The sequence below is a fragment of the Hordeum vulgare genome, chromosome 7H, assembly GCF_904849725.1.
Source record: "Hordeum vulgare subsp. vulgare chromosome 7H, MorexV3_pseudomolecules_assembly, whole genome shotgun sequence".
Classification (NCBI taxonomy): domain Eukaryota; kingdom Viridiplantae; phylum Streptophyta; class Magnoliopsida; order Poales; family Poaceae; genus Hordeum; species Hordeum vulgare.
Genome location: NC_058524.1, coordinates 275,511,987 through 275,524,783, shown reverse-complemented (window position 1 = coordinate 275,524,783; position 12,797 = coordinate 275,511,987). Strand labels below are relative to the sequence as shown.

General features: G+C 47.3%; 1 pseudogene; it reads left to right on the top strand.

Moving 5' to 3' along the window:
* The first annotated feature begins 2,774 nt into the window (after nt 1-2,774).
* On the top strand, nt 2,775-2,872 carry LOC123414473 (annotated as a pseudogene).
* The last annotated feature ends 9,925 nt before the right edge of the window (nt 2,873-12,797 follow it).

The window sequence follows — 12,797 nt, the reverse complement described above, 5'->3', positions numbered from 1 at the left end:
CATACTTTAGAGTATAGATTCACTCATTTTGTTTCGTATGTAAACTCTTAAGAAAATATCTTAAAAAACTTATATTTAGAAACCGAGGGAGTAGTTGTTTAGGGACTAGTTACGGAGGATCTAAAGTTGTCTATCCTTCTCATGCATCACAGGCTGTCCGATGTCGATTCATGAGACCCAAGGGCAGCCGGACAGCTACCTCCCGGAGTTCAGTCGCCACGTGGATTAACAGTGGTACGTGCTGGTGCTGCACCAGCCCGTAGTTGCACACCCAGCTGCAGACCTCCATCGGAGAGCCCGCTGGCAGCACGCACTCGCCGACGTTTACACAGCCAGAACACCAACAAGAACACATACGTGCTTAGTGTCTCAGTCACCAAACCAACTGACCGTCTCGCCAGAAGGAAACTTTCCCAAAGGACATCAGAACACCATCAACCAACGTAAACCTTGGTTGGTAGGAATTGATTGTGCATATGAATATATGATAACTTTGGTGACCATATCCCATACTATGATCATCCAGCCTTGTGGCCATGGAACATTGAGGAACTGCATGAGAAAACATAATGATGATCACGACCGGATGGTATAATGTAAGAGAATTTTGAGTGTGCGATGCAACGCATAAGCATAAGTTATGATTACGGCTGAATCACATCATGAAAAAGGATAATAGATTAGTCATTCATAATGCTATGTGGTACAACTTTGATTTATCAAAGTTCAAGTGATCATATGCGAATAATTAGCGAACGGGGGTATAAGAAATGCAAGTTATGCTTTCAAACCCAGTTGAATTTGACATGTCTCAGAAACGAAAAACATGTATCACGATCGAAATGTTGTCCCGTTGACTTGGCCATGCTATATGATCCAACGCCGATAGAGTTATATTTTCCAAAAATCTAAAATGTATAGCATCCAAAACACCGCAAATGATCCAACGCTGATAGATTTATGCTCTCCAAAAATCTAAAATGCCTAGCATCTCAAACGCTACACATCTCCCTCAGTGATGCACCATTTTTTGCTTCAATCGTCTTTCATCATTAGACACCAACATCATAGAAAGTGCCAACACATTAATATGTAGGGCGCAATAAATTCAAGATCACACTAACTTGATTCTTGCATTGATATGTTTACACGATGGCAACCAAACTGGGATCACAGTAACCTTCACACCTAGCATGTGGGATGGAAACTAACACTCTCCTTCAGCCCATCATCATTTGCGAAGTTGAAGTGTCTCCGCTACAACACAAGTACTCGGTCATCAGAGTCTGGTTACAAGCAATGCCACACCATCTAAATGTGGTGAAAGCTAAAACAAGCTAGTTGCTCCATCAAAATATCTCACTTCTCGCATCAGTGCACCATGTAGTCTTCGTAGCCCAAACCAAAATGACACACAACAGACACCTGCATATCCATCGTCTCCAAAACATGAAATCCTATATCATGAAAAATGGTAGTTCACCCTTGTGCCCCCTCATCGAGAAAACCTCATAAGCAAAATTGCCTTGCACAGGTAATCAGCTGCCGATGCTGTAGTTCTGTTTTGTTTTCATCAACCAATCAGCTCACCTCGGTGATGTAGCATTCAAGGTTGGGACCGTTGTACTCCTGATGTAGTGCGTGTCATAAATCCAATTGTCATCACTACAACGGACACGACAAGCAATAAGACCTCAAAGCCCACAATGGATATACGTAAATCATATTGCAAGTGGCTAAGGACTTACATCTCACAGTTGTCACGAGGTTATCTTTCACCCTGTAGTAAACACATACCAGCCAACGATGTTGTCATGAATGCACTTGTGAAGGCCATCCAACACCAACTATGCATTGTCCTCGTGTTTGATAGCATTTAAGGGAGTCATACCCGGTGTGGAGACCAAATGCATGGGCGTCGTCACACTGCAAGTTGTTTTCGGTTCCTCTGACAACTTTCGATGCGAGAACTTGATCTCCGACATAGTCCCCTTCTACAGTGGTTACTGTTAAACATTGTAATCTCGATGTTGTATAAATCGAAGCTTGTTAGGGTGCGTGCGTGTGTTTCCTTCTGTTGTAAATGTGTTAGGCTGTTAGGATTCGATCTCCTCCTTCTGTTAGTTTCTTGGAGATCAATCCTTCGTCTAACCAACCTGTAACTCTTCTCTATATTACCACGTAAGCGTCCCTGCCGAGAGGTATACGCTTCAGCCTCGTTTTTTACATGGTATACAGAGCTCTCTCTTCCCATCGCATCTGCTAGAGCTATGTCGTCTTCATCCTCGGTTGCTATGGCCGTTCCCTCGCCTGCCTCGCTAGGCCACACCGTGACAGAGAAGCTGACCAGGGAGAACTTCCTGGTGTGGAAGACCCAGGTCATGCCGCACATCAGGGCCGTCGGGATGATCGGCTACCTGGACGGCACCATCAAGGAACTAGCTCTGATCCCGACGACAGAGAAAGAGGTTTCTGGCAAGAAGGTGGTGGAGGAGGCTGTCAATTCAGAGCACACCATTTGGGTGACCCAGGACGAGTAGGTCCTCACCTTCCTCCTCGCCACCATGACTCGAGAAGTTCTGCATCAGGTGAACAACCTCGACACTGCAGCAGCTGTTTGGGCGGCTATTCTGCAGAGTTTTTCGTCGCAATCTCGAGCCAAGATAAGTCAACTTCGTTCCCAGATTGGTCGCACCCGCAAGGGGGATCTCTCTGCTGCTGCATATTTTTGCAAGATGAAAACTATTGCTGATGAACTGGCGGCTGCTGGTAAGCAGCTTGACGAAGATGAGGTAGTCTCGCATATTTTGGAAGGTTTGGATGAAGATTACAATCCCTTTGTCTCTGCCATATCCATGCGCGTGGATCAAGGGGTCGGCCTGAATGAGCTCTAATCCCTCCTGCTCTCGGCCGAAGCCCGCATCGAAGCCCAGAGCGCCTACAACAACCCTAGCGCCAATCTGGCCTCCAAGTGAGGCAACCGTGGTGGCTTCAGCCGCCCATCTCGTGGCAACTCCAGAGGGGGCAGCAACACCCGCGGCAGCAACAACAACTCTGGGGGCGGGAGTCCTCGCTCCAACAACACCTCCAACAACTCCGACACTCGCCAAGGTGGAGGAGACATGATCAAGTGCCAACTCTGTAAGCTTGAGGGCCATGGAGCTTGGCGCTGCAAGAAGAGGTATGATCGCGACAACAACAACTTTTAGCGTCAAAAGGGAGGTGGAGGTGGCGGTGATCGTTCTGCCAACGCTGCTACAAACTCCTATGGCATAGATACCAATTGGTATCTTGACATCGGAGCCACGGATCACTTGGCAGGTGACCTTGAAAGGCTTGCGGTTCGTGATCGCTACACCGGCAACGAGCAAATCCACACTGCAAGTGGACATGGTATGGATATTGCACATGTTGGTCATTCGGTTTTAACTACTCCCCAAGGCTCACTTAAATTGAACAATATTCTTCATGTTCCATGTGCATGCAAAAATGTTCTTTCCGCATACCAACTTATGGAAGATAACCATGCTTACCTTGAACTTCACCCTCAATTCTTCTTTGTCAAGGATCAGGCAACACGGAGAGTTCTCCTTCAAGGCAGGAGTAAGAGGCACTTATTTCCTGTCACGGGTCACCACGTGGCTCCTAAGCGAGAAGTGCTTGGTGTAATCAAACCCTCTACGTCTCGATGGCACAAGCGCTTGAGGCATCCTGCTTTTCTGGTGGTCCAACAAATTCTTCGTAATTTTAGTCTTCCAGTGTCTAATAAAAATATCATCTCTTAGTTTGTGATGCATGTCAGATGGCTAAAAGCCATCAGCTACCATACTCTCGATCAACTAGTGAGTCAAAAGCTCCTTTAGAGCTTGTTTTTTGGATGTTTGGGGCCCTGTGCCTATTTCTATAGGAAGACATAAATTTTATGTCAGTTTTATTGATGATTTCAACAAGTTTAGTTGGATTTATTTGCTTAAACATAAGTCTGATGTGTTTGAGAATTTTCGTATTTTCCAGCAATACGTTGAACGTCTCTTTGATCGTAAACTTATTGCTATGCAAACGGATTGGGGTGGTGAATACCAAAAGCTCAATTCCTTTTTTGAGCGTATTGGGATCACTCATCATGTTTCCTGCCTCATGATCATCAACAGAACAGTTCCGCGGAATGCAAGAATAGACACATTGTAGAAGTAGGACTATCACTTCTTGCTCATGCATCAGTGCCCTTAAAATTCTGAGATGAGGCATACCTCACCGCCGTATATATTATTAATCGCACACCCAGTCATGTTATAAAAAATCAATCTCCACTAGAACGACTCTTTGGCACTAAACCTAACTATAGTTTTCTTCGCATTTTTGGGTGTGCTGTTTGGCCTAATCTCCGTCCTTTCAACAAGCATAAGCTTGAATTTCACTCCAAGCAATGTGTCTTCTTAGGATACTGATAGAGGCGAAGTTGTCTCTGTCTTTCGATGAGATCGCGGGTATCGTTTTTGTCACATCCCTAACCCTTAAGCAAGATAGCATTGTGCTCATGTTTTCTTTGCATTTGCATCTAAGAAGTTTCAACAAAAACAATAAAGTGGCAAAGGAAAAACTCAAAACCCTAGCCACCATTTCAATTAAAGGAAATCTCAAACTAGTTCAAAATCAATGAACCCAAAATGGCCTCAAGAAATGTTCAAACTTTCTGATAAATCATGAAAGTAAATGAGCATTGGAGAAAACTATTTTCTTGACACTTTAAGCATTTTAAATAAATGCAAAAGCCACTGGTTTCAAATTTAAAAATTGAAATCAGAAACTATAATTTTCCAAAAATGTTGAAAACCTTGGAAATGAGTGGGGATATTATAACAAATATTTCAGGAGGTCTAAAATAGTTTTTACTTTTTGTTTTGGAGATGAATTAATTAGCAAAACAATAATTAGCAAAACAGAAAAACAAAAACAGAAAAAATAAGGAAAAACCTTACCTGTCGCCTATGCCTGGCCCGACCCATCTCCCCGCTCGTCCCCTCCCTCGCGCCAGTAGGCAGCAGGAGGTGGCCGCCGCCCCCTCCGGCGCGGCCACGCACCTGCGTGTCTGCCTGGCCGACGCCTCGCGCTGGCGACGACGGGGATAAGCTCCCCAGAGCCTCCCCTATCCATTCCCCGCCTCAGTTCTCCTCCTCCTCCCGGATCTCCTCCTCCTCCTTGCTGCCGCCATTAGAGCCGAGCTCAAGCTCGAGCTGCCCGTGCCCCTGGCCATAGGTTTCCCTCCCAGAGCACGCCATTAGCTCCGCCTCCTCGCCCTGGTCATCTTTGCAGAAGCCGAAGCTTCCTCGAGCCCTGCAACGCCCGCAACGCCGTCGTCTTCCACCTCCGGCCGCCGGACCTCTCCCGTCGATTCGTCGCCCCCAGGCCTTCCCCGAGCCGTCTAAGCTCTGCTCTGCACTCCCCGTGAGCATGCGGTCGTTTTCCCTAAGTTTTCCCCCTCGATCCCCTCCTCTAGCCCTAGTTTCACCGGAGCCTGACGAGGACCGCCGCTGCCGCTCGTCGCCGGTAACCCTCTGATGATCAGCCCGTCCTTCCGAGGGCACCAACAGCTCCAGGACGACGCGTAGATGCCGTAGCAGCTAAGAACCGAGCGTAGATCCCCCTGATTCAAAGACCCCGATGACGCCCGAGCTTCGGCCGCCGCTCCGGCTCGTCGCCGACGCCTCTTCCGGCGACCCTAGCCTCCCCAGTTGGTCCTGCCAGATCGGCCACTTCGCGAGCATGCTGTAGCTGCCAACCGCGTGCGTTTTGGTGCTGTGCAGCGCCGTCTAGGTCGCCTCCGGCGAGCCCTCCGCCGCGGGTCTGGTCGCCGGCGACCACCCTCCGGTGGGCGTCGACGTGGCCGACCATTAGGGCGTAATCGCCCTCCCCTCAGTCGCTGCCAGAGGGCCCCACGCCTGGTCAAACCCCAATTAGGGGCTGGTCAGCGCGGGATTAGTCCCAGAGAGGCTGACCAGTGGCCCCCCTGTCAGGTTTGACCTGAACAGGTTGGCTGACCTGCTGACGTCAGCCTGATGCAATAAATAGAATTTCCAGTATAAAACTAATTCAGGAAATTGCTAAAATTTGTAAAAATCATAGAAATTAATCTGTAACTCCAATGAAAATAATCTATATATGAAAAAGTATCAGAAAAATTCAAGGATTCTGATTATGCTATTTTCAACCATGTTTAAAAAAGTTACAGAACCCTAAATTGTGGAATAAGGAATAATTCAATTCCTTTAACCACTTTATAAATGGAATTTGCAAAAATATTCAAATTTCATTATATATGCAATGATCACACTGCCCTAATTACAAATGAGTACCATAACATGACATTTCATGCATGTTAACATCAAGTTGATCTGAGCATCAGGTCGAATCAATTAAACCGGTATCCGAGAATACCCCGTTTGAATTGCTATTCAAATGTGATTCAAATCAACTCTAAACCTAATACATGTTGAAAATAATAACTTATCACCTTGCATTCTCATGCCATGCTCATGCATCATTTTGAGTGAATATGATTGTTATTGAATGTTGCCATTCGTTTCGGTAGGCTCCGCACCCCCGGATTCCACCGAATATCCGTCCGACGGATATCGTTCCTCCTCTGAGCAACAAGGCAAGCAACCCCTTTGATCATTCCGATAACTCCCATGTTCTTGCTCCTGCACCTATTTATTGCATTAGGATCAAATGCTTCAACTGCTTTTGCCACGATAGTTGGACCCACTTCCTTTGCATGACTTAACCTTGTCACAGTAAATAGCCGAACCTTGCAACCTAGCATACCTGGTAGTTGCTTGAGCTATGATGTGCCTTATCCTGCTATGCATGCTATGCTTAGAGTTGTGTATGGTCTGTCATCTGGGAGATGAACAGAAATGTGGAATGTGTTCGGTGAGCAAAGGTTGTGTGTTGAACTTGATTTGGTAAAGGTACCGGTGAAAGGCTGTGTAGGAGTACATGGCGGGTTGTTTCATTGGAACCGTCCTTAGGAACTGAGTTCCGTGTATGTAATCCAAGACTAGATACTACCACATGCTGGGCCCTGAAATATGACCCCGCTCGGCCTATTAATCGCGTAGTACTCGGTCCAGGAGTTGCAAGTAGTTTCTGGTGTTTATAGTAATGCTGGAGGCCGTGCATGGTGCTGACCTGAGAGGTGGACCGTGATGCGGTAGGCAGTGGCACGGTGTACCAAGTGGCACCCGGATGGTGGGCTTGGGAACCCTGCGCACATCGTTTGAGGCCGTGGCGGAAACCTCGGCCGGACTTCCGTACGGGTTACTCTCAGATAGGCGATAAACCTGGACTAGGTACTAGTGTGGTTAACGGTCGTGGCCGACTCCCTCGCTGGGCTTCCGCTTGAAGGTTGCCGAGGTGCATGACGTGCACATGGCGATAAGTGGCGAAAGCGTGTGTGACGAAGTACACCTCTGCAGGGTTATGATCTATTCGAATAGCCGCGTCCACGGATATGGACTACTTGGAGACATATGTTGTTCATAGATAACTTCAATGGCTACTCATAAAATTGTCAAGATAAGCGTGAGTGTCGTGGACGGCATTTCCGTATGGAGACGGAATGATTCCACGATAGTGTATTGTTGTGGTGTTAGTGGACTCGTGTGCGAGAAATCAAGTTGTCAAAACTAATTTCAAAATGCAAGTGGTCTAGCCACGAGTCAAATGCTGGCTTTCCGCATGAAACCCCACAATACTCTTTGATACCTTGCATGAGTAGTTAGTTCTCCTAAAGTCTTGCTGAGTACCTTCGTACTCATGTTTTCTTAATAAATGTTGCAGAGGTTGCTAATGACCCTAATGGAGGGTTCTTCGTAGACATCGACGACGACGAGTAGCTGGTGTCCCAGCTACGATCTGGCCCTACGTCGGCTCTGTAGTATAGTCAGCCCATGTGCCTTCTAGTTGCCCTGTCTGTACCCAGACAGTTTATAACTCTTCCGCTAGCTTGTATTTGTATGACTGCTATTATGGGTCGAGAGACCTTAATGTGTAATATTACGCGTGTGGCTCTTCCGAGCCTCTTAAATAAAGGTTGTATGTTTATGGTTATGTTGTGATGCCATCGATGTATCTATACATATCGGTATGCCATGCGTACGTGTGTCTTACTTGATATGTATGGGGTTCGAATACCTAGTCGTGAACTTTAGTAGCACTCCTTACAAGGAAATGCCCCTTCGTGATCCAACGAGCCTTGGTAGTCCGCTACTGCTCCGGACACATTGGTTGACCGGCATGTGTCCTTCTTAGCTGCTGTGTCTGTCCTCTTTGGGGAAATGTCACGCGACGTAATGGAGTCCTTGTAGCTTGCTACGACTCGTCTATGTTCGCTGATGACCGACACCTGCTTTGTTGGGTCATGTATGCCTGTTCTTGTGCGGAACTGCCACTTTGGTTTATGACTAGACATGTCGATCCGGGTTCTTTGACATTGGATTGCTAGCCACACCTATCGCATACGTGAGTCAAAAGACGCAAACGGTCCCGGCTAAGGTAAGGCTGCAGCCGTGGAGTTAACCGTGCGTGAGACCACAAAGAGATGCGATGTGTTACAGGCTGGATTCCTATGGCTTAGGATCGGGGTCCCGACAACGTTGGTATCAGAGCCTGACTGACTGTAGGATTACTAAGCCAAATTGGTCGAAGTTGAGTCTAGAATTTCTTAGTTATATATAAGGGAATTGTTTGTGGAAGGGAACGTAACACTCCTGTTCTCCTCTCAAGATATTCTATCCTGGTCATCCTCGTCTTTTCTGCGGGAATTAAGGACTAGGTTACTCATCTTCTCCTAGGCTCGTGTTTCCGCTCGACAGCTTATAGGACTACGGGTTGAGAGATATTGGGTTTGTTTTACTCCTAGGAAGCAGGAAGTACGTTTGGTGACCAGAGAGTTGAACTTGATAGTTGAGTGGTTACGCTATTCCATTTTGGGTTGTCTCAAATTTGTTTTGAGCATTTACAGCTGTTATGCTGCCCAATTTTGCATTCAGAGCTCTAATGCTTTTACATTACTCTCTATTTACAGATGCCAAGCCGTCCTTCCCGTAAGGTGGTACGTCTGACCAGGTGCATTGATGTGCCGGGTCATACGGCCATGCTGGTCAGGGTGATGTCGGTGTGCGGCTACAGCTGGTACCCCGAGTACACAGTGGAGGAACAGTATCGAGACTTCAACCAGAGCCAGTACATCTGCACTGTTACGGTATTTCCAGACTACCCTGGAGCTGAGGAGCCAATCCATTGGTCCTATGGGTTGGGAGTCACTGTTGACATGGCAGTACAAGATGCTGCCTATTCAATGCTGACTATTATGAGAGCGAGACATGCACTGCTGCAGAATTCAGAGTTCTGCTATGTTCCGACCTCTCGGCCTGGTGAAGAGGGATACCTCAGTGGAGTCTATTTTGATTCTTCTATGGAGGATCCACTTCTGCAGTCCACTGTTGAGATGCTAGAGAACAGAGACAGGGATGCTCGTGCTCTCCGCATGGAGCTTTATGCTACCCGTGCCCGTCTGTGGACAGCTTTGACGCAGCTGGCACCGGTAGTCCAGACAGGGTATGGAGAGATGGAGATGCTGAACCCTGTTAGGACCCATCTTCCGGCTCACGTTGACTGACCAGCTATAGGAGGAGTCACACCTCTTCGGGGACCCCTCTTACCACCAGTCAGGGGACCAAGGCCACATCCGTGCCCTTATGGATCCCAGGGATCTCAGGCTAGAGTGTTTCCTGATCCGCAGGTTGAGCTTCGAGGTCATGGAGGTAATATCTATGAGATGTTCTATGCGGATGCCTGAGCTGTGAGCGGAAGGATAGTATGGTAGTAGCCGTACGTTCACAGTCCTGCGTGACTTGTGAAGTATGGTAGTAATGTGAAACGAATTCCGGAGGCCTAGATAAATAATGTATAGGAAGCTTGTAAGCCTCTGGTGAGTAGTTCCACCATTTCAGTAGTTTGCTCTTCGGGTAAGTTTGTACTGAACTATGTAAGGGTGTGTATGAACCATGGTGTATATATAGCAGTTGCTTGTTACCATGTTGTTTGGATATTCATTTCCGCATTCCGTGTGTTCAGTACATTCTTAATCCATAGCTAGTATTGATATGATATTGGTCTAAGCTATGAGTTTGTTTGTCAGGATGGTGTTCACCAGGTTGAACCGTGCCCCTGCTCATGAGCAAGGTGAGGGTAGTCAAGCGTCGCAGGAAGATCTGCCTCACCCACCTTCTCTGGTAGAAGTGATGCTTGAGGCAGAAAGAAACAAAAGGGAGACCAACCGACTGCTAGAGCGTATTGAGCAGAATACGGCTCGACAGCCTAGGAATGCTGCAGTGTCCCTCAATGACTTTGTGAAGCTGAATCCTCCAAAGTTTCATCATTCTGTCGATCCCCTCGACGCTGATGACTGGCTGTGCAGCATCTCACGCAAGATTCGCTCGGCGAATGTGTCTGAGGCCGACAAGGTGACCTTTGTGGCGAATTTCCTGGAGGGACCCGCCAATATGTGGTGGGAGAATTTTGAAGCTATGCGTCCCGCTGAACCAGTGGCCACATGGGCAGACTTCAGTGCAGCCTTTCGGCTGCACCATATTCCAGAGGGCCTGATGGACAGAAAGAGAGAGGAGTTCTGTGCCTTCACTCAGGGCAAGTTGTCTGTGGATGCCTATAGCCGCGAGTTCGGTAACCTCGCCCGCTATGCAACAGAGGAGGTGTCTACTGACGCCAAGAAGCAAGCAAGATTCCGTAAGGGTTTGAGCCCTGAGCTCCGTCGAGACCTGCGCCTCCATGAGTGTGCAAGTTTTCAAGCCCTGGTCAACAAAGCGATCAGTGCGGAGACTGGTCATTCTGACTTCGAAGCCACAAGGAAGCACTCTCGTGACTTTGGCTCATCTTCTGGTTCCGCGTTTCCAAAATGCAGGCTGTGGGTTCCAAACAGTTCTCTGTCGCCAAGATACACTCCGAGACCATCCTACGTGGCGCCTCAGACGAATCAGGCCAACCCTCCAGCAAAAGCTTATGGTGGCCCAGCTAGCAATGCTGCACCACGTGCCAACCAGGTGATATGCTACAAGTGTGGGGAACCAGGGCATTATTCCCGTGAGTGTCCTCAGAATGTGGGTGCCAAGCAACCCGGAAAGTCCGTTGGGCAAGCCAAGTCGGGCAAAGCTTATTATGTGAAGCCTACTCCTGCACGTGGCCGTGTGAACTATGTGTCAGCAGAAGAAGCTGCAGAGGATCCCGACGTCATGCTGGGTACGCTTCTTGTTAATCATCACCCAGCGTCTGTTCTCTTTGACACTGGGTCTTCTCATTCCTTCATTTCAGAAAGCTATGCACAGTTGCATAACATGTAATTTTGTGATATGCCAATCCCATTGGTTGTCCAAACCCCTGGTAGTAAATGGCAAACCTCTAGGATAACCTATGATAATGAAATTCTAGTAGACAGGCTAGTTTTTCTAGCCTCATTGATAGCATTGAAATCTTCGGATATTAATATCATCTTGGGCATGGACTGGATGTCAGCTCACTATGCCAAGATTGATACTCACTCTAGAAATGTCCAGCTTACCCATCCCTCGGGTGAGATAGTAAATGTCTCTACTCGAGTTGCCAAATGCCAGCTCTATTCCTTAAATGCCAACCCTCTTCCGGAACTTGAAGACATTCTGGTAGTCCGTGACTTCCCGGATGTTTTTCCAGAGGAACTGCCAGGAATTCCACCTGACAGAGATGTAGAGTTTGTGATAGATCTTGTTCCGGGAACTGTTCCAATAGCCAGAAGACCATATAAGATGGCACCCCTGGAGCTAGCCGAACTTAAGAAGCAACTATTTGAGGCCTTGAACAAGGGTTTCATTCGTCCTAGCTCTTCTCCTTGGGCTTGTCCCGTCCTCTTCGTCAAGAAGAAAGACGGAACGGATCGGATGGTTGTAGATTACCGACCAGTTAACCTGGTCACCATTAAGAACAAGTATCCGCTCCCCAGGATCAACGATCTGTACGATCAGCTCGCTGGATCCTCAGTCTTCTCCAAGATGGATTTGAGGTTGGGATACCATCAAATCAAGATTAAGAACGGGGACATTCCAAAAACGGCTTTTGTTACTCGTTATGGCCAATATGAGTACACCGTTATGTCCTTCGGTTTAACCAATGCCCCAGCCACCTTCTCTCGGCTGATGAATTCAATCTTCATGGAGTATTTGGATAAATTCGTCGTGGTATACCTCGATGATATTCTCATCTACTCGAAGAATGAACAAGAACATGCCGAGCATCTAAGGCTGGTATTGATGAAACTTCGAGAGCATCGCCTTTATGCCAAATTTTCAAAATGTGAATTCTGGTTACCAGAAGTGACCTATCTAGGCCACGTAATCTCTGGTAAGGGTATTGCTGTCAATCCCGAGAGAGTTCAAGCTGTCCTTGATTGGACTCAACCTGAATCGGTTAAGCAAGTTAGGAGTTTTCTGGGTCTAGCGAGCTATTGTCGCCGCTTTGTCGAGAATTTCTCCAAGGTTGCAAAGCCTCTAACTGAACTCCTCAAGAAAGATAAAAAGTTCGAGTGGACAGCATAGTGTGAGCATAGTTTTCATGAACTGAAAAGACGCCTGACTTCCGCACCTGTGTTGCTACCACCCGATTTTTCTAAGGACTTTGTTATCTATTGCGACGCCTCGTGACAAGGATTAGGTTGCATTCTCATGCAAGATCGTCATGTGATCGCA